At 34.6% G+C, this 21,521-nt stretch overlaps 1 non-coding gene across 1 annotated transcript; it reads right to left on the bottom strand.

Annotated features, from left to right (window-relative positions):
- Positions 1-14,832: 14,832 nt before the first annotated feature.
- TRNAF-GAA (transfer RNA phenylalanine (anticodon GAA)) lies at positions 14,833-14,905 on the bottom strand. The gene has a single exon. It is a non-coding gene; the product is annotated as a tRNA-Phe (tRNA).
- Positions 14,906-21,521: the final 6,616 nt, after the last annotated feature.

Below are 21,521 nucleotides of genomic sequence, written 5' to 3'. Positions count from 1 at the left end.
CCAGTCATCTCTAACAGAGTAATTCATTATACTACTAAGGATAAAAGCTAATTTTCAAGTGATTTATTAAATAACACCTAGGACTAGCATAATTTTTTAAAAATTTTCTCTTGATCCTCACCACCACCTCCCTCAAACACACACACTCAACAGAATCTCTAAGTAGTTTTTGTTCAGAAATAATAAACCAAATCCCCAGTATTATCATCCATCTAATTTAAAGCTGAGAAGGGAAACTGTAGAGAGGAGCTACACAAGAAATTCAACTTTGTTTCAGTTAACTATTTAGTTCAGTGACTAGGAAAGCAATTCTGACTTATGAACTAAAGTATACGTTCTTTAGGAAGTGAAGTATTTCAAATAAAGCTTCCATATGGGAAAGATACATTCTTAGAACTCAAAATACCACTAGAAATTACCCTTTCTAATAGATCAAATTATAATGAATTAAATACAGAGTTGAATGGCTCAGCTTGGTATTTGTTAAGATTTAGAAAGTATCCTGAATATGAAAGATAATTGATATGGCACATAAGCTTCAGAAATCTGATATATTGTGAGAAACAAAATATATTAAAGAACACTTAGAGAAACTATTTTCTCAGTTGGGATTGTCATGTAGAAGGCAGATCTTTTGCTCTGAGTACTTTTGCTTCAGGTGGTGGAATTAATCGCTACATTGCTCTCTGGGGCAAAGCAGGAATCCCTTTCTCACTCTTAGGACATTTTTGCTAAAGAAACTGATTATGACTTAAAAGTAGGCTAATGTGCAAATTTAATAATTTCTTCACATAAAATACTTTGTAGCCTGGATCTAAATCTAGATCAGTGGGCATGATATGCTTGCATTTTATAAATGAGAATTAATCGTGCCCTTCTTTTTTGTTTCTCTGGCTGGTGACCTCCTTGAGTCAGCCTTTCGGAATAATACAGTTTGGAATATTCCTATTCTCTAGCCATTAACACTCAGTTGTACACTTTTAGCATAGAAAGCTCCATTTCAGGGCCAGAGAGCATGACTTTTTATTCTTGATTAGACTTGTTACCTGCTTTAAAAAATTACAAATTTTGATTGAGTTTTCTGACACGAACACATATTGTTGCAATGTACTTGTTAAAGGAGAAGGTTACTGAATACTAGGAATATATATTTAAAGACATATACCAGCTGAATTGTAAATGCTAAATTTTCTATTAAAGTGACATCCAGTTATATTGGTCATGGTTCATCCAAATGAAGTGAGATAAAAGAATTTTAGACAAAAAACAACCAAAATATTCTCTTTTGTAGTAGTTATTCCTGGACATCTTTCTAGCTTTCTGTAAATATATCAGTGATTACTTCAGAACTATTTTCTTTTTTAACCTCCTGCCTAGAAATATTCAATTCTCAAATAACACAAGATACATAGTGGTAGAGTTGGACAAAAGGAAGAAAGAGCAATCCTTCTGCATGAGGGATTGATTCTGCTATATAATTAGAAAAACAGGATCCATAATTCAATTTGCATCTTAAAAAGTTGGCAATAAATTAACAACATCATTTACTATTGTATTAAAGGAATATAATACAGATAAAATACATTTTTTATCAACCAGTTTCTCAAGTGCTAAATATTCTCAAAATAAGGTCATTTCAGTACCTTGCCAATAAAATGAAATATAATGAAATAATGAAAAACAAATTAGCCTAGAAAATAAAACATTGTTCATATATGCCTATTGACAAAATGTGAAACTAGGTTAAATTTAATAAATGTTTAATGCCAAATAATTTAGCATTATCAGAATGGAATAAATCTATTTTGTACTAACTTTGAAAGATCTCCAAAGCAAAATTTGCTGAGTGAAAGAAGCAAGATATAGAAAATACATACATGTGGAAACATAAGTGCTTTAAAAATGTAATAAATGAAACACACCTAAACTATTAATAGTGCTTTGAAGGTTATTTTAGGGGAAATAAATAGAAAATAAGGAGTTGGGGTTAAAAGAGAAATTTTCCTGTTTAAGCTGGTATTTCTTTTTGGGCATTATAGTAAATCTTTTATATCAAAGAGGTATTCTCCTATGATTTGTGTAATTATAACATTTTTAACCGGCATCGAATTTTAGGCACGTAACTACCTCCTTATATATTTACCTAAAAATATATACTTGCATGTAAATTCATTTTTATAAAGATGCTAATACTTTATAAAATTTAATTTTTCCAAGGAATATGAGAATGACTAAATGGTTTCTAAAATCTCATTATAAGCTATGTCTTCTATAATATATATTTTGTATCTTCCCAAGTGCCCAGTATAGTTTTCTACACACAGTGAAGATTATTGATTGACTAACAAAAAACTAAAAGTAAAAAAGAACTAAATTAAGGTACATGTCTTGGTACAACTAGTATTTTTTAAAAAAAATAGATAATGTGTTCTAAATATAGATAGATAGATAGAAATTTGAGGAGACTTTTTAAAAAGGACAAAAATAGCTGTGCTATAAATTTTAAAAGTTAATTTTTTAAGGTTAAGAGACGCTCCTGCATTCATTCATTTAATTAATAAATAATTATTGAGCACGTACTCTGGGCCAACTATGATTGAAGGTACTTGAGATTCAATGATGAACAAGACCAAGTACCTGCCCTCATGGAATATGCACCTGAGATCGAACACAAAAGTAGTACAGAAGATCCAAGGAGCCAAGAAAAAGTAACACGATGACATGATGAGGTATCTCCTGTGGTAGGCTTGATTAGACCATTCTGGGCCCAGTAATAAGGTAAAGTAGAGCTCAGAAGACATCACTGTAGCATAGTGACAACCCTAGAGGTGACTGTGCATGCCAATCACCACCCCTCACCTCCATGGAGACTAGTATATAAAAGGCAGAAATCTCTGGCCCTGGGCTCCTCCGAACTAACTGATCCCTCACTCTGCAAAGGCTTCAGTGACCACTGAAAGTGAAGTGACCACTGAAATGCAGGTGCTGTGAGAGAAAGGGCGGCAACAAGGAGATATACATCTACCCCATGGTTCCTTGATCTCATGAAAAACCTGCCCTGTTGGTTTGCTGGGTCTATGGTTTAAATCAAGAAGAAAGAAACCTTAAACTGAGCCCCAGCTGTTATTGTCAATCTTTGAACTTGGGTCAGCATTTGTGTTCTCTCCCAGGCTCACAGTTCGTCAGGAGAGACAACCTTGTCATTACCTCTAATATTCAATGGCAGTTCTTTTCATGAGACTTTAAATAAAAGATATTTATTAGCCAGGATCATTCAAAGTTGAGAGAGATTCAGTGTTTTAGTCTCTAACACATTAAAAAATCGGGAGAGAAAGTAGGATTAAACATTTTTTGATATATTTAAAATATATAACAATTTAACCCTTTTAGCATACACAGAAATCTCATTTGAAATAAAAATGTCAAAAGTCTAAATTTGATGACCTTCATTCATGTTGACCTTTGCCTTTTAGGTTAGGCTCAGGACAAATGGAGCAAGTGACTCCTCAGTCCATTCATCAGGCCTATGAATATCCATCCATTGAGACTTTTCTTAGTGATAATTTTGCAAAATAGTCGGAAATGCAATGTTGCCATTTCTTATAGCCATTCTCAATAAATGTGAAGGACATGTTGGTTCCTCTGAGGGAATTCTACAAATCAGAGTGTTCTCAAGAAACAAATAAATACTATATTCTTCAGTCTGGCAGGTTTCAAATACAAACAAAACCTTGGACTAAAAATACAGATTACCAGGCACTGCCCACAGGGATTCTAATTCAATAAATATAAAATAGAGTCTGAGCAATTGTATCTTTTAAAAATTTTTCAGATAATTCTAATGAAAGGATAGTTTTGATAACCACTGCTTTGACTAAATCTCTTCAGTATACATTATTTTAAGTAGGCTACTATTCTACTATTAATACTTTGGTATATCCTTCTAGTTTTTATCCTCACCATAGATCTTTTATCATATGGTCAGAATAACAGTGTGATTAATTTTCTTTTCTTTTTTTTCAAGTTAAAATGCACCAATTTTTAATATTCCAAAAATCATCTACATCATTTGATTACTGGAAAGGTAATGTCTGTAAATAATTTACTAAATATATATTACATTTATAAACTCAAAAACAGAAGGGTAGTACCAAGTGACAATAAACAATATTAACTAAGACATAATAGGTTGAGATTTTTTAGATTACTGAAAACTCTGAAACTACAGTTAAACAGTCAGTTAGCCAAAGTTAGAATCTCTAAGAAGCTTAACAAATTAAACAGAAGAGATAGAAGTCCAACTTTTCCTATATTATAACTGAAAGAAGGTTTAGACTGCCCATAAGGACTTTTAGAACACGATTCACAAACCTGAGAAAAGGGTTGATCATCTTTTACAGAAATTCTGAAGTGGGATGTTTAAGGAGTTCTATGTTGAAAATAGATTTAAATACCAAAGATATCATGGAAGAATTAATTGTGAAAGAGTCATTTTTGTCTTTCCTAATATTGTATAATAATTATCTCTTGTATATTTGACAAGGAAATAACTATTCTTCTATTTTATTACAATTTATATAAATACAATTTGTTAAATTTAATTAAATTCCCAAACAACTGGAAAAAACAACATTGCTTATTGCATTCTGCATATCAAATTGTTAGTTGCTGGCCACTAAAATGAGTAATGTCCAAAATGAATATAGTTAATATGAGGAGAGAAGACCTATTAAATTACTATAGAATATTCCAGGTAGTGGTTACTGACCTGTTTACAGAATTTTCAGAGGCAGGAACAGAGACAGACACGCCAGCAAAGAGCATTTGGCTCTTCTTGGAGTTTTACAACAGAATGAGAAACCCATTAAAGATCACTAATGAATCTTTTAAGTACAAGCATTGAATGAAGATCCAACTTATTATGTACTTTTTTCTAATGACACAATTAGAATGTTTTCAAAAAGCCAAGAATTTTTCCATAGGTTCCAGTTTTTTTTAGTATGATTGTAAGTTTGAACACACACTACACCCCAAATTTATGTTGAAATACTTTGTAGTACTGCTCTCTCATGTCCAGATGCCTCCAATTGCACCAGTATGCAGTGCAGTATCAGTGAAACACACTGCTGAAACACTGAAGCGTGCATTTTTCATCCAGATGTTTTAATTGCATGCAGACTCCATCATTGACTATTAACACTGATGATGGAAGAAAGGTATTACTTTTCAGAGTGAAGGTCAATTTTAGATTTGTTAAAAATCTCCTTTCATTTTTGTCTCATTTCATTTTATGCTGTATTATCTTATGACAAGCAAACGAAACAAAAGGAAAAGGAAGTTTACACACATTTTATTTTAAGTTACAGTTTATATGAGCATCAAACATGAATGTTTTATTTAATTCTTTGGATTGATACCTTTCTGGTTTCCTGAAATATAATACCCATTAATCCCTGTTTGCAGACACCTTGAAATATTTATTGAATAATACAATACAGATTCTAAAACATAATCTTCTTTTATGAATACTGGCACAATTTCACCCAGCTCTGTGAAAGATTTAAGAAAAATGGCAGGGCAAGATCAGACATTGTTTACATCTCACCTCCAGCAAGATATAACTTTACTCTTGGCTGACCTTTAAGCAAAAGCAATGGTTATGTAACCAAGTAAGCTAAAAACTAAACAGGAAAAGACAAGCAAGGGGTCACAAAGCTGGGAATGAACTACAAACTTACTCTATTTGTTAAACTTAGATTTTTATCATGTTGCTCAAAGAAACCCTAAGGTTTTCCAAATGGAAAAATGTGACCAATATTTTATCTTTGCTATCTGAATGTATATATAAATATTTCAGTATTTAAAAGAAGTTATTTAGAAGTCTGCTGTAAAATGCATTGCAGTATTTTATAATGTCAAGCATCAGTATTACTCATTGACAAAATAAAATTCTTGAATGAACTGCATTCTATCTTCATATAAATATTGGTTATAATTAGAGCCCAAGCTATATTGTTTTTAAAACATACATTCTGAAGTCGTTTTGAAACTAAACAGATTTACCTTTGAAAAATTTTAAGTGCAGCCTTATCAAAGGGCAGAAGAATAACTTCTTAAAGCCCTTTTCAGCTTCATCATTTACAGCATATAAATCAAGTTAATAGTTCCTACATTATATGTTTAATAGAAAAAAAATCTTTCCAATGAGAAAAAACAAACAAAATAAAAGATATAGTACAACCTAGAAATACTCTAAGCTTTCAAAAGATCTTATTTTTAGTAATATAAAAATGTTTTTAGCAAATTACAGTTCCTTTTTTATGTCCCCATAATGAGTATCTTTAAATTTTTGACAGAATTGAATAGTCATCTAGTATGCTTTTATTTTCATGTGTAATTGAATCTTTAATATATCTGTAAGTACTTTTTAAAATAATGCAAACAATGAGGCTAAAACATAAATTGCTATTGAAGGAATATGGAAAGAAAGCTTGAGAATGAGAAATAAAATTGTACTGAAAAAGTATGAATTAAATTACATGTTAGGTACTGTGCATTAGGAGATGAACAGGACATAGATTGCTTACAATCTAGTGGGCAAAATACAGACATGAGATAAGCAATTAAAATACAGTGGACAAGTAGTATACCAAGGGGAATCATATCCAAGGACCTAGCAGCAGGGACACCTTAGTGAGTTTTGGCAGAGGAAGGGGTCATTGAAGAAGACTTCTTGTCTAAAAAGGAATGACAATGAACCCAAAGGAATGCAAAGCCCACTGTAGAAATAAAGATAGCTTGATATGATAGAGCAATGGATAACAGAAGGTGAATGGTGAGGCTGGAGAAGAAAGCAGATCTGGAAGAACCCTGTAGCCATACAAAAGATTTTAAACTTCTTCTAAAAGAATTAGAAGAAAGAAATAGACCAACAACTACACCCAAGAGTTTTAAATGGGGGGCCAACAAGATTGCATGAGCACTTTGGGATGATCTCTCTGGTTGCATTTAGAGAATGAATGGAAGGAGTGCTAAGACCAAAATCCAGGAGAAGAGTCCGCATTGGAAGCCTATGATGTTAATCCAGGTAAGAAGTTACGATAGCGCTGGAGAAAGAGGGGAGAAGATGGGTTTTGGAGGTATTAAGAGGTATTGAATTAAATGTGCTTAGTGAGGGAAAGCAAGATGGTCATGGTAGTCACTGAAATATGAACATGGAAAGAGGACTAGATGGGGAGGGAAGGTGATAAATGTAGTTTTGGACATATTGTCCTTCTCTTAAGAAGCCTGGATGTGGATGTCAAATAAACAATTGCATATGTGGGAAAATTTGCACATAGTCTTGATATATAGATAAGATTTCTTAAAATTGTCATCTTTTCCAAATATGCATGTACAACTCAGCAACCATCACCATCTAAATCCATAACAGGCCATGCTAAAGTAATGATATTCTAATTAGGAAGGTAGATGATGATGTGCCCAGAGTACCCTTTTGGGGGAGGAATTGGAAGAGTATGCGTAAAATTTAAAATAAATTTTAAAAGAGGAAATACAATAAGATCAGAGAATGAAAAATATAATGGGGCTAAATCCCAAATTTGTCCTTCATTAAAGACACAAGACCTAGCAGTTGTTTTGATATTGCTCTTCTGTTTCGTTTTTGTTTATTTTGGAGTCAGTGGTCTTGGTAAGACTACTCAGCTTTTACAGTATTGTAAGGTGATTTGTATTAAAAACCAGCTATGACTATCTATTTCCCGTGGAGGAAAGATCCATAAATTACAGCTGAGGTTATTTGTCAGTTATGTAGTTTAAAAATTCTTTGGCAGATAGGATTAAAGTGTGAGAATTGATCCTGAACTCCAGCTGAGGGGCCTGTGAAATTATGAAGATAATATGTTCAGTACAACGTCTCCTGCTGCCCAATTTAAAGGTGCTGGGTAGGAGGTCAGTGGAAAGGAAAGGCAGTTGGATGGCACTATTTGAAATATTTTAAATAAATGTTTTGTAAGAGACTAAAGTATTATGTAAAGGAATGAATATTTTCTTTCTAAGCAGAATCTTTATCCAATCATTTGATTTATGAATGAGAGATTTCACTTAGAGTCTTGGGGCTTCCAGTCAATCCAGGTTTCAGCAGAGCATTCTTTTCCATGGTAAAATTTTTAATGCCATGTTTAATGTTTTTTTTTTTTTATTAAAATGACTAGTAAGAAAGGCTTTATTTTTGCTTCCTACAATTTCCTCAACAAAATATTCTGTGATCTAATAATTCTCAGGTAGAAAAACTTGTTTACAACTTTCTGCAGGGATACTTAATCTATTTATGTCATATTTGCCACACAGAAGCAGTTCTAAACCTCCTATAGACCCCAAGAATGTTACACTATAAATTGGCTGGGTGAACCAAAGGAAGACAAAAAATAAGATATCCCTGAGTTTTCCTTAGGAACGGCCAGGTATCCAGAAATCAGATAATTACATACAAAAACTGAAGTTACTTGAATGATTTGTTCCCGAAGAGTTTTAGGTATTTACAAATATGTATACAGTGTAGCAAAATAAAAATAATTTCAAACTTATAGGGAAAATGAGAGAAAAAACCATAAAGGAGGAAAGGAAGAAGGCACCAGAAATAAGTGCAAGACACAAGATGCATGAGGTGGCGTCCGCTTGCTAAAGGTGAACTCAAAATGTTCTCTAAGCTTGTAACATCAACAGGAACTCATGTTTCATTATGAGGTTGACAGTATCCATGAGAGAAAAATGAAGCATTAGTATAGACGTTCGTCAAGTTTGATTTGCAATCAGAGAGGAAGAGAGGGGATATTTTATAAAGGAATGGACAGTAAGTTCACATCATTATAGGAGAGATAGCAAGGAGCTTCTCACCTGCTGTGTCTAATGATGTCCTTCTTAGAGGCAGGTGGCATAACACCTGTGTTGTAAGAGGACTCTCAAGACTGAGAGAGAATTGTGTTTCAAATCACCAATATAGCTCCTAGCCAGTAAAGATTGAGAGCCCCAAGAATATCACTGTAGTTTATTATTTATTGAAAAATAAAAAGTAATAAACAGTACAGCATGCAAGGTTCTTATGTTGTGATTTGCTTTATAGCTGAACAAGTGGAAGTGGCTAAAGTTAAAAATATGGAATTCAGTGATAGCAGAGTGGAAAGAGCCCTGGACTGGGAGTCAAAGCCTGAGTTTGAGTTCCAGCTCAGCTGACTTTTTTATTTGTTTGTTTGTTTACATTATTTTTTTTTTTTCATCCAGCCCAAAATGTTGTCAGCTAACTTTTAACAGGACAATTTTGCTGGGGAAAGTTATGGATGATCCTACTGAGAATTCACATCTGTAAAAAGGAATTAGTAATAACAATTCAGGAGGGTTTTGTGAGGATTAAGCAAATTTTTGCACATAAACTGATTTTCTCCACATTGTCTGAAACACCCTTTTCTTTATATTATCTGAAAGATCTTTTAAATATATTTTGAAGCTATATCTCAAGTATATTGAAAATTGTTTTATAACTACCCCAAATAATAATTTATCTTTATGTGACTTTACAAAGAATTATATGATTAGAGCCCTATTGAAATATATTATAATTGCTATTATTAATGATATCCATGATTATTTGAGCTCCCAGAATGTGAAAATCAATCTACTAAATACTTGATATGTTTCATCTTATATAACTTTAAAACAGCATACATGGAGCAATATTGTTAGTCTCCCCGTTTTACAAGTTGCGAAGTTAAAGGGGTGAAGTTACTGAGCTGGGATAAGACGTGAAGTTTTCAAAAGTGAAGAGGACAAAAACTAACAGAAATTCTATGCTGAAAGAAAAAGAGAGAAATATTCACATATAGAAAATGTCTGTTACACAATAAGATTAAACCCTTTTAAGTTATTGGTACTTGTTGATATCAGGTGTAAAATTCCTTTACAAGAACATATTTAAAGCCCAATTTTTGAAACTGTGTTTGGTATAAGGTAAGAGTGTTCAGGTAATTTGTAGAGGATCCTAATCTTTAGTGTTCAAAACCTAGGAAGCCCAGCACATGCCTCTCTATGTAACATCTGCCACTGGAAGAGCCAGACACCACTAGGAGTTCCTACCACACCCTGCAACGGCTACCATAAACAGTGAGGATACAATCATGCTCAGCTCCTAAATGGTCATTTCTTTTGCTGTATATGTTTTGGGAAGAACCCTTTTGTCAATATTTTCTTTCAAATTAGAAAGCTGGTGTTTAAATTATCCCAAATGAAAATTCATTTTTATGTAAAATCATAACTAGCTATTAGAATAGTCACCATTTGCTTTGTTCCTTTTGAGCAAAATTTTATTCCAAGCAAAGAGACCCACAGAAAGAAAGATCTACCTTGCTTTCTGTCCAGGGGTTACGAAAATCCAAAGAGACAACAAAATGTTGAATAATAAAAAGCACTAAAGAAATGTAAGACATTATTATTTTACCTTGAATAGCAAGTTTGTCCATAAGATTATAATAGGCCAAATTAATTGCATATTATATATAATATATTTTATACAAGTAAAATATGTATAAAATATTGTTATACAAATATATAGGCAAATATATAAAATATAAATAACTTATAATAAATATCAAGAATAGCATTGCAAACATATCAATAAAATTTAATAATTTTTATTGATTCATTACCTTAAAATGCCTGAGGAATATCAACTTATTTATATGTTATAGCTGTTATAAAAGCTGGCTCCACAGAAGATTGTTTCTGTATTGCTCCCATCATCACCCAACCATCTTTATTTGCTAGGAGAAATCATCATTTATTGCTAGGAGCTGAGAATCAAAAGAGAAAGAATGCACAGACCCTAGAGACTTAATATCTAATTGCAGCAACAGTATGGATGTTTAAAAGAGAAAGAAGAATAAATAACAATACAATTTTGCATGTCCTAAATTCCAAATGGAAGATTATCTGTCTTCCTAATTTTGAGGTCATACCAGCCAGCTCTGTGTTGATTTCTAAAGGATTCCAAGAGAAAACTAACATTATTTAAATATGCAGATAATTAGTGGAATAGCATTTCAGAGGAAGGAACAATAGCGATGTACCTTTTGAAGGCCTCTGATTTCAAATTGCTTTCTCTTCCTTTGCTTCTCAATGAGGGAGAAATAGAATATTTTCCTTAATAATTTAAAAGTTCTATTATTTGGGGTCCATTCAAGTAAGGTTTTGCTATAATAAGGAAATGATAATTAGATTGAGCCTTTTTTTTTAATGCTTAGTTGATGTGAATTCAGTACAAACATTTTTACCACCCAAGAGAAAGAAGGGCTGAGTTATTTGACTACCAGAATCAACATTAATGTCTTTTTACTGGCAGGAAAATTTAGCCTAAATCAATTCCCTATTTCATTGTCAAAAGTGGGACAGCAGAGTGGAGAAAATGTTGGTTATGTTTTATAGGCAAAATTATTATAATAACTGAAGTCTCTGGTAGAGTAGAATAAAAAATACAAAAATATCTTAAAGTGGTCAAAATATTCAAGTATTTGATTTTATGGGTAGAAAACTTAGCACTGGAGTTAATTAAGTTTCTTATTAGCATTTTAAAATAGTAAATGTGTTACTTTTAAGCATTCCAAAAAAAAAAAAAAATTAAAGAGAGAGAGAGAGAGTTTAGGGAAGCAGTATGGTATCATGGTCAAATGCCCAAGCTCTGGCATCAAAGTGCCTAGGTATGAACCTTCTAACCTGCAAGTTGCATGTCCTTCAACAACCTACTTTTTGTCTCTAATGCCTTAGTTTTATCATCTGTAAATGGGGATGCTGTTGTCTTTCCAAAATTCATATACTGAAACTTAATCACCAGTGTGATAGTACTAAGAGGCGGAGTTTTTAGGAAGTGATTAGGTCATGATCGCAGTGAGCTCCTGAATGAGATTAGCGCTCTTATAAAACAGGCTGACTAGGGTGCCCTAGTTTCTTTTCCTTCTATCTTTTGCTCCACGTGAGAACACAGCAAGGCACCACCTGCGAAGCCGAGAGTGAAACTTCACCAGACACCAGACACTGGCTGGTAGTTTTGTCTCGGACTTTCCAGCCTCGAGAACAGTGAAAATGAATTTCTATTGCTTATAAATTATCCAGTCTCGAGTATTGTGTTACAGCAGCACAAACTAAGACAGAAAGTAATAGCAGTACCTGCCTCATACAATAACCATGAATATTTGGTCAGGGAATACATGCGGAAAATGCTTGGCACAAAATTAACAATAAATGTTAGCTATTATTGGCAGCCAATAATTTAGAATATATTTAACATTTTTCTTACAGTTTCAATGCAATGGTTCTCACCCTCATCGACACATTAGAATCATCTGGGTTTTAATTTTTTTTTAATTCTAATATCTGGTCTTACCCCTAGAGATTTTAATTAAATTGGTCTCAGGTGAGGTCTAGGCATCTATGAGTTTTAAAAGTTCCCCAGATAATTGTAACGTGCAGCTAGAGCTGAAAAGATCTGGTCCAAATAGCTCATGCAGATGTATAGCATTGTCAGCATCCAAGCCAGTTCTAGAGTAGGTTCCCTAAACTATATTCTGCATAGCACGGTCCAGCAAGATGCTCCCTTAAAAATATAAATAAATAAGAAGTAACTTAAAAGGGAGAGATGCACTATGCAACTAAGCTTGATGATACATATATCTCGGAGTTTCATTTTTCACACTAGCAATAAAAAGATATGAGAAATCCTGCTTTAACTAAATTTGTTTCTGATGTGTTCAGATTTCCCTAAAATCTTATGTAAAAAGAAATGCTTCCTTAAGGAATATTTAACTTTCTGTTCAACAACATAGTGGTAATCATCACCAACTATGATTCCTATTAGTTATAATATCAATTAACTAAATAATAAATATATAATTATGTCATATATATTTATTAACAGCTGCTAGTCCTAGGTACTGGCAATTTAAGGCTAAAAAGCGCAGGGTTTAGCTATCAGAATTATCTGTAGTGTCTTTTTTAAAATCACAGATACCTCAACTTCACAGGAGTTGTACTACTCTATGAGAATGGACCTGCCAATGTATTCTTTAACCTTTCACTGGGATTCTAATAATGAACTGGGTTTGGAAATCATTGATTAGTAACCTAGCCTTTCAAGTAATCCTTCTAGCTCCCATCTATTTTGCAAAAAATCAATGAAGAAAACAAAGCTGGAAAGAAAAACCACTGGCCAATCTCAGGAAAAGGAAGGAAACAAAGGAGGATAAATGACAAAAGAGAAATAGGATGGCACCGTGGAAGTGGAAATGTAGTCGAGCTACACAATGTGTGTGTGTGTGTGTGTGTGTGTGTGTTATGTGTGAGTGATGAGACTGATGGCATTGGATGGAAAGGGGGTAGGAAAAGGAGTATGCTTTGAATCCATCTTGGGCTGAGAAGGAACAGAGCTCTGTCCTTTATCAGAGAGTGATGACAAACAACTTCCATCTTTTAGCTAGAGGTAGTAAGAGGAGTGGAAGAGGAGGGAAACTGCGCAGGAGGAATAATGTGATGATAAACTCATGAGTTGAATGGTTTGGAACGATAACCTTCACTCTTGTTCAGATGGCCAGAGGAGCTAGGAATCATCTTGCTCTTTGGGGAACAATAGGAAATGTTGACATAATAGACTTACAGTATATACACACACTTCTCTAAGTGAGGTATTTCCATTTCCTGGTGGCAGCAGGTGATGGGATGCAAGATAGACTCAAAAGAAGGGGTTTCTGAAGATGTGTTTCTTCAAATTCAACTCTTTTAAAGGAGGAGTCTTGTGGGGTCCCACCTTTTACATTTTGGAGGTTCTTTAGAGATTTTGACTCTTAGGTGATATGCTTAACTGCACCTCAGATTAAAACATTACTTTCTAGACTTCAGCCGAAGAAATCTTCTACCTCACTATTAGATTTTTGTGGGAAAGAGGTGCCCACTTCCAAACATGGAAAGTTATGGTTCTAAAACTACAATCTCAAATTAGAGACATGTTAAACACAAAACTGATGTTGGAATTTCTCTTTTGAGGGGAGAATGCCTGTTTAAAACCAGATCTTTTGGGGGGAAAATAGATTTATTTGATATTATATGTAATTTTCAAAATTCATTTATGAAGTTGTGAAATGAAAATTAGTTTTAATCTCCACCTCTATGAACACCTAGTTTGGATAGGGAGAAGATTTTAATGTCTCAAATTGGTTTAGCGATGCTGCCCCGTAAGTCTGCAGAAATGGAAGCCCTGAGACATGGCTGCCCTCTTGTGGCTTGCAATCAAGCAGGCTTTGGAACCACTGAGAGTGTCTATCCTCACCAGAAGCCAAAGAACTTCAGGCAGCACCATGCCTGGGATCAGAGCAGAGACTTAAAATCATGGGTAGCTTGTGGAATCCAAATGTTGCAAAAGCGTTAATCCCTGAATGTTGAGAAATGGAGAGCTTAGGTGAGCATTTATTAGGAAGATTTTCCAACCTGAAGTGATTGTGACTTGATTTCTTTGGAAGACTTCATCTAAAACAAGTGTATAACAAAGTGGATAGGGACTGACGTTTAGGGAGATAAAACTGCTCTGTATTCACTATAAGATTTTCATTATTAGCAGGCTGTAGAACACAACTTGAAGGACAAGTCCTGTTCTACTTCAAAGTTGAAGAAGAAATAAATTATAGCCAAGATTCATTAAGCAACCTTAGGACTTTTTTTTGGTAACCCAAAGGAATCTCTCCAGTTCTCTCTGTGGTTACCTTGATCATACACAGAAAACAAGTTTGGAAAGGAAACACCTGCCGAAACCCAGGATTGAACCAGGGACCTTTAGATCTTCAGTCTAACGCTCTCCCAACTGAGCTATTTCGGCCAGTGAAAGGCAATCACAGCAACAACAAAAATAAATAAATGGGACCTGATTAAATTAGAAAGCTTCTGCACAGCCAAAGAAACAGTCACGAGACCAAACAGACAACCTACACAATGGGAAAAAAATCTTCGCATGCTACACATCCGATAAAGGACTGATAACAAGAATCTATTTAGAACTCAGGAAAATTAGCCAGAAAAAATCAAAGAACCCTATCAAAAAGTGGGCAAAGGACATGAATAGAAATTTTTCAAAAGAAGATAGAAGAATTGCCAACAAACATATGAAAAAATGCTCAACATCTCTAATCATCAGGGAAATGCAAATCAAAACCACAATGAGATATCACTTAACTCCAGTGAGAATGGCCTTTATCAAAAAGTCCCAAAACAATACATGTTGGCGTGGATGCAGAGAGACAGGAACACTCATACACTACTGGTGGGACTGCAAACTAGTGCAACCCCTGTGGAAAGCAATATGGAGATGCCTTAAACAGATACAAGATTTGATCCAGCAATCCCATTATTGGGCATCTACCCAAAAGAACAAAAGCCATTCTATAACAAAGGCATCTGTACCCGAATGTTTATAGCAGCACAATTCACAATTGCAAAGATGTGGAAACAACCCAAATGCCCATCAGTACGTGAGTGGATTAGTAAAATGTGGTATATGTATAACATGGAGTATTACTCAGCTATAAGAAATAATGGTGCTATAGAATCTCTTTTGTTCTCTTGGAAAGAGTTGGAACCCATTCTACTAAGTGAAGTATCCCCAAGAATGGAAAAATAAACACCACATGTACTCACCATCAAATTGGTTTCAATGATCATCACCTAAGTGCACATTTGGGAATAACACCAATTGGGTGTCAGGCAGGTGTGGGGGGTGGGGGAAGGGGATGGGTGTATACCTACATAATGAGTGCGATGCACACTGTCTGGGGAATGGACACGCTTGAAGCTCTGACTCGGCGGGGTGGGGGGGCATGGGCAATATACATAACCTAAACTTTTATACCCCCATAATAAGCTGAAATAAAAAAAAAAAAGAAAAGAAAACAAGTTTGAATGATGGAGCTCAGGATCAAGACATAGGGAAGAATTTGGTAAGTTGGAAAGTTATTCCAGTCTCTAGCAGTTCTGTAGTATAAGATGGTTCTTCAATCTTCAAATAGAATTCCCTACAACCTCAGAGCCACACCAGCTTTAGATCGAAGGCCTAATTTAGTTTGCATGGATGGATTGTAATGAAGTTCTCTGTAGATATCTGGCCATATGCTTCTAGCATTTAGCAGACATCTATCATGACTCAACTAAATTCAGTAACCACATGAACGGGGTGTAGAACAAACTTTTTAGGTGCAATTGTTATTTGAGGGATAAAGAGAGCTAAGTGAGAGGCATCAGAGAAGCTGTGAAAGCATGAAAATATTGGGTGAAAAAAGAGGGTTTAGGAAACATTGCAGTTAGTCATGAATTAGGGTGCATTTCATTTCTTGAAAAGATACAGTGAAGATCTGAATTCTCTACTAGTGCTTTGGCTTGAGTCAAACGTAAGATTCACAATTTTATAACTTGTATCTAGGTTATAGAACACTTACTAAGTTCCATCTACTTCGTATGAGTGCTGGATTAGGTAGGTACTTCACATATATTACTCCACATTATTTACAAAACAACTTTATGAAGCAGAGAGAAAGGTATTCTAACTTCCTCAGTATCTCTTTTCTAGTAAGTGGAATAACCAAAATTTGAAACTAGGCTGGACTGACTCTGTAGCATATGTTATTTCCTCTACCCTGGGAAATCATGAGTCATTCTCTGCTGAAGTATGTTTTTTATTATGTCTAACTGTGAGCAGACCTTCAGAAGCAGTAGAGAGTAGCTTAATTATTGTCAAAAGTAGAAGTGTAGTAAAAATTATTTCCATGTATATTTGGTAAACATTATTATTCACATAAACAATATTAAAAAACCTCATTCAACAGGTCAATTCATTCAGCTACTTTGGCTGCACTTTGCAGCTCACTAACCTTGAGCGGCCACCATGATAAAGTACTTTTCAAAAACCTAAATAGTCCATATGGCACATGTAAACTTATTCCTGACCAACCCATTTCCATTATTAATATGTGCCATTAAAATTTTTTCAGGACTAAATGCCTTTCTCATGTATAGTGAAGCAATGAAACATGTTATACCAAATAGTTTTTTTCAAGGGCTGGAGTACATTTGAAGCTGCTTTTAAGGAAAAATTTAGTCCTTCCAAAAGGTCCCCTCTTGGCTCACATCCACATACAAGTAGGCTGAACTTTTGAAAAAAATACATCTTGGGTTTTTCACCTTTTACAACAAAGTAATAATTCTTCATCACACATATCTAGTTGGTAAAGCATATGGATTTATTTTCCATTAATAACATAAAGAAATTACCCATGAATTGATTTCCATTCTATATTTGCCAAAGCTTATTAGAGATTAACTATCTATTCATCTCTCTAGATTCTCTAAGCTTCATCTCTCTAATAAGCTGCATCACTAGAAATCCACATGCCTGGACACTATTCTTGCAGCTTCCTAAAGCAGTGTTGAGTGGAGCATAGGGTATGCACAGACCTGGGGTCATGTTCCAAATGCTCCACTTATTAAATGTGTCACCTTGAAAAAAAATTACTCTCCTTGAGCCCAGTTTCCGCACCAGGAAAGGAGTTTTAGAAATCCAGTTTGGTTCGGCAAAACATATTTAGAATAACAATTAGGTACTACATTTTGTGCTGGAATTAGGTATAAAAAGATGTATTCATTTGTTGAGCTAATATTTATTTTGAGCATATACTATATATTAGGCATACACTATATATATGTCTTAAGGGCTGATGATAAATCTTTAAACAAGACTGACAAATTCTGTGTCCTCATAGCTTGTATGTTAGTAATACATTTAGAACACACAAAAAAGAAACCAAGAACTAATGCAATATGAATTCAGATAGGTTATGAAACCTATGAAGAAAATAAAGCAGAATGGGCAGGTGACTTTGTGGCAACATGGCTACTTTAGGAACAGTGTCAGGCAGTCTCTCATCCAGGGAAAATCCCATCCCATTTGAAAGATACGGATGATCATCTTTGCATTCAAAGAGTTTACAGTGTAGCAGAAAGTAGAGGGACATAAACATACTTCCAGTTTTGCTAGGATGGAGGTATATGTTTAGAGATTTCTTGGGACGATGTATTCAAACAATGTAAGAGTGGCTCACACAAAGTTATGCACAAATAGGCACTCAACAAAAGTTGTCTTCTCTGTCTTTGAGATTTAAAATGAGGTCCTTCTCCTTTAATTAATATAAGAGAAAACCAATTGAATCTTTATGGTGACTTCTTAAAATCACTCTAATTAGAAGTTTAAGGAACATATGCATTGTTTTCTGAGAATAAACATTATATAACTCCAGATTTCCCTTTTCTCTTGGCCTTCAGTATTAAATATGGTGCTTGATTTCAGCCATTAGCCTTTATTTCGTTTTGCTTCTTTATTTCTAATCATCTCTATTGTTGTTTCAATGTCATAAACAGTCTCAACTTTTTTCTATATCTAGATATGAAATAAATGTTTTTTTTAAAATATACTCACCCACTGCTGTCATTTTTGTTTCCGGTATTTAGAGAAAGTGCTTGGTATTTGAGTGGAAAAAAAACACTTCTAATATTAGTATTGGAATTTCCACATAGACCTCATTTCTTCAACAAGTATCTTGGATAAGATGGAGCAAAACATTGTTAGATAAAATCACTTTAACCCACTCCATTACTTTTCCATCAGACATTTGGGTGTTTTTTATTTCAAAGCACATAATTTATAATAAAACCCTACTGATGCAATCTTATTAACGTAAAAGCCAATACAAACCATTAACAAATCTGAAATACAGACTATCTTTAAACATATGTATAATGTAGTGATTAAGGACATGATTTTGGACTTAGACACACTAAGGGTCAAATATTGTTTCCTGCACACACTGACTGTAGCCTAGGTGTGTGTTTCAGTCTTTCTGGGTTTCATCTGTACAATGTGAGAAATAACACCTACCTAATAGGATTCTTTTGAGGCTGAAGACATTATAAACATTAAACAATATTTATCAACTGCTTAGCAAAATACCTGTTATATAGTAAGTACCCAAAATAGAAATTATTCATGTTTCATATCAATTTTATCATGTATCCTATAGAACAGTTTATGTATTAGTATATACTATCAGATAGAAATGAATCTTACAAGATCAGTGATTTTGCCAAGCATTATAGTATATCAACCACCAGATTTCTTAGAATCCCTTCCACCTGTCATAACTCAAGCTCAGGCAGCAATAGAATATGCCAGAACAGAGCCCAACAATAAAAAGATCTGATCATATTTATATAGTTAGATAGAGGCTGCGAGGCTAATCATGGGGGAAAGGCCAAGGGTTGGTGTTTTTAGTGTAAGGAAATGGGAGTGTGAGACTAAAGATATGCTGAGAACTATAAGAGATAGGATGTGAGTACTGTTGCCTAAAGAGATAGAACTGTGTCCAAGAAACAGGGCATCTTAAACCTGCATGGGCATATGACTACTCAAGGGAAGTGGCAGCATTTGTCAGGGAGTCAGGCACATAGGTGGACTGGTATTGGATTAACTTGGTAATGGGCATAAGAAAGCTCCAACAGAGAAAATGAGGTCTGGGGAAAGCAATTCCATTCACTGCAAGGATTTAGGCATTAAAGCAGGAATCCAGGTTCCAAGTCAGAGGACCTAAGTAAGCCTAGATTCAGTGCTCATCTTGCAACCACTTATCTTTTTCCTCCATAGAAAAATACCTGCTCCAGAATCTTGCATGGGGTTAAATGGCCTCGCAGCAAAATTACTCTATAAAGAGGTAGGAGCCCAGTAGCTCACTGTCTTAGTTCATTTTCTGTTGCTGTAACAGAATACCTGAAACTGGGTAATTTGTAAGGAAAAGCAATTTATTTCTTATAGGTCTGGAGGCTGAGAAGTTCAAGCAAGGGGCCACATCTGGTGAGGACCTTCTTGCTGATGGAGACTCTCTGCAGAGTCCCAAGGCGGTGCAGGGCATCACATGGTGAGGGGGTGAGTGTGCTAGCTCAGGTCTCTCTTCCTCTTTTTACAAAGTCACCAGTCCCACTCCCACGATGACACATTAATCCATGAATCCATGAATCCATGAGCCCTCATGATCCAATTAGGTCTTAAAGGCCCTACTTCTCAATACTGGCACCCAAGGAATTAAATTTCAACATGAGTTTTGGTGGGGATAAATATTCAAAACATAGCACTCATGTTACACAAGATATAGAAACACAAGATGCAAGATATTAAAGCACCTAGAGTGACAGCTGTATGATGAAATGGAACACCATGACTTTCATTCATTCTGGACTTTATGCAGATGATATACATAGCAAGGTTAGGCTGGTTAATTTTCTAAGTTTTCTGGTGCCTGTTTCTAGTAGTTTACTACTCATCAATTCAGTTTCTAATTCTCTAATTTAAAAGCTTGTGCAAAATCTGAGGAGCCAGATTAGCATCAAAAAACAAAGGTAACACCTCCGATAGCTGGAAGGGCAAGAAGTCTCAATCTTCCTTGCATTTATAGATGCACGAAATAAATAAACTCTTAATCACCTGAAAGATTATCCTCTGCCTGAGGAATTTTGTGTTTATAATCTGACATTGATAAAAATCTCCACGAGAAGCGTGTTTATTGTATCTAGTCCTTTGGCTAAGATACAGTTATAGAGATGATGAATGGCCAGGACAGGGAGAAGCGTCTATTAAACCAGTCATAGTTGACACCATGTTCCAGTACATAATGTTTGACACTTACTCACAGGTTTCTGAAATGATTATGTGCTCAAGAGTGAATCCATGCCAAGAAACCAACCTTTTGCTGAGGAAAAGAGAGCCTGTTATTTTAGAGTGATTCAAACTTAGATTTAGCCTTTCAAATAAGTATGGTGTATATTGATGAAAACCAGGCAACTTTCAGCACTGAGACTCAATAAATAAATTGATAACAATTCTTTTTTGTTCTTTTTATGCTGGCAGCAGTGAAATCAAATTAGAGTTCAGAAAAGCTTACCGTATAATGTGATACAGACTATCTAATTGAACCATAATTCGCTAATTCAAGAAAATGTTTTAATCCTATTTCAAATATGGTAAACATGGATGCCAGAAAGCTTTAACATTTCAATCAAGCAATAAGAAATAGAAGGATTGCCATATTTCCTAAAGAAAAAATAGCAATTAATTCTTCTTAAACATCTCTTAAACTGGATTTTGACTTTGACTGTTAGTCACCTTTTAATAATTAGCAGAACCAACCAGAAAACAGCAAATGAGATTCTGCCTCTCCTCCTAGGCAGAGGAAGGTCAAGTTTCCCATGGATAGAGAGGCAGGAAGTGGCAGCATTAGAATCTCCTGAATTTTTCCAGATAAAAATAAATTCTGAATGCAGGAGCTAAGAGCCCAAGAAGCTGGCAAGGAGTTCTGAAAACAGATCCAAGTCCAGAGGGATGTCCAGGAAGATGGTGCCTTGCA

This window comes from Eulemur rufifrons, chromosome 29, assembly GCF_041146395.1.
Source record: "Eulemur rufifrons isolate Redbay chromosome 29, OSU_ERuf_1, whole genome shotgun sequence".
NCBI classification, from domain to species: Eukaryota; Metazoa; Chordata; class Mammalia; order Primates; family Lemuridae; genus Eulemur; species Eulemur rufifrons.
Note: the sequence above shows the minus strand (reverse complement) of the source record. Positions and strands in the feature narration are given on the sequence as shown.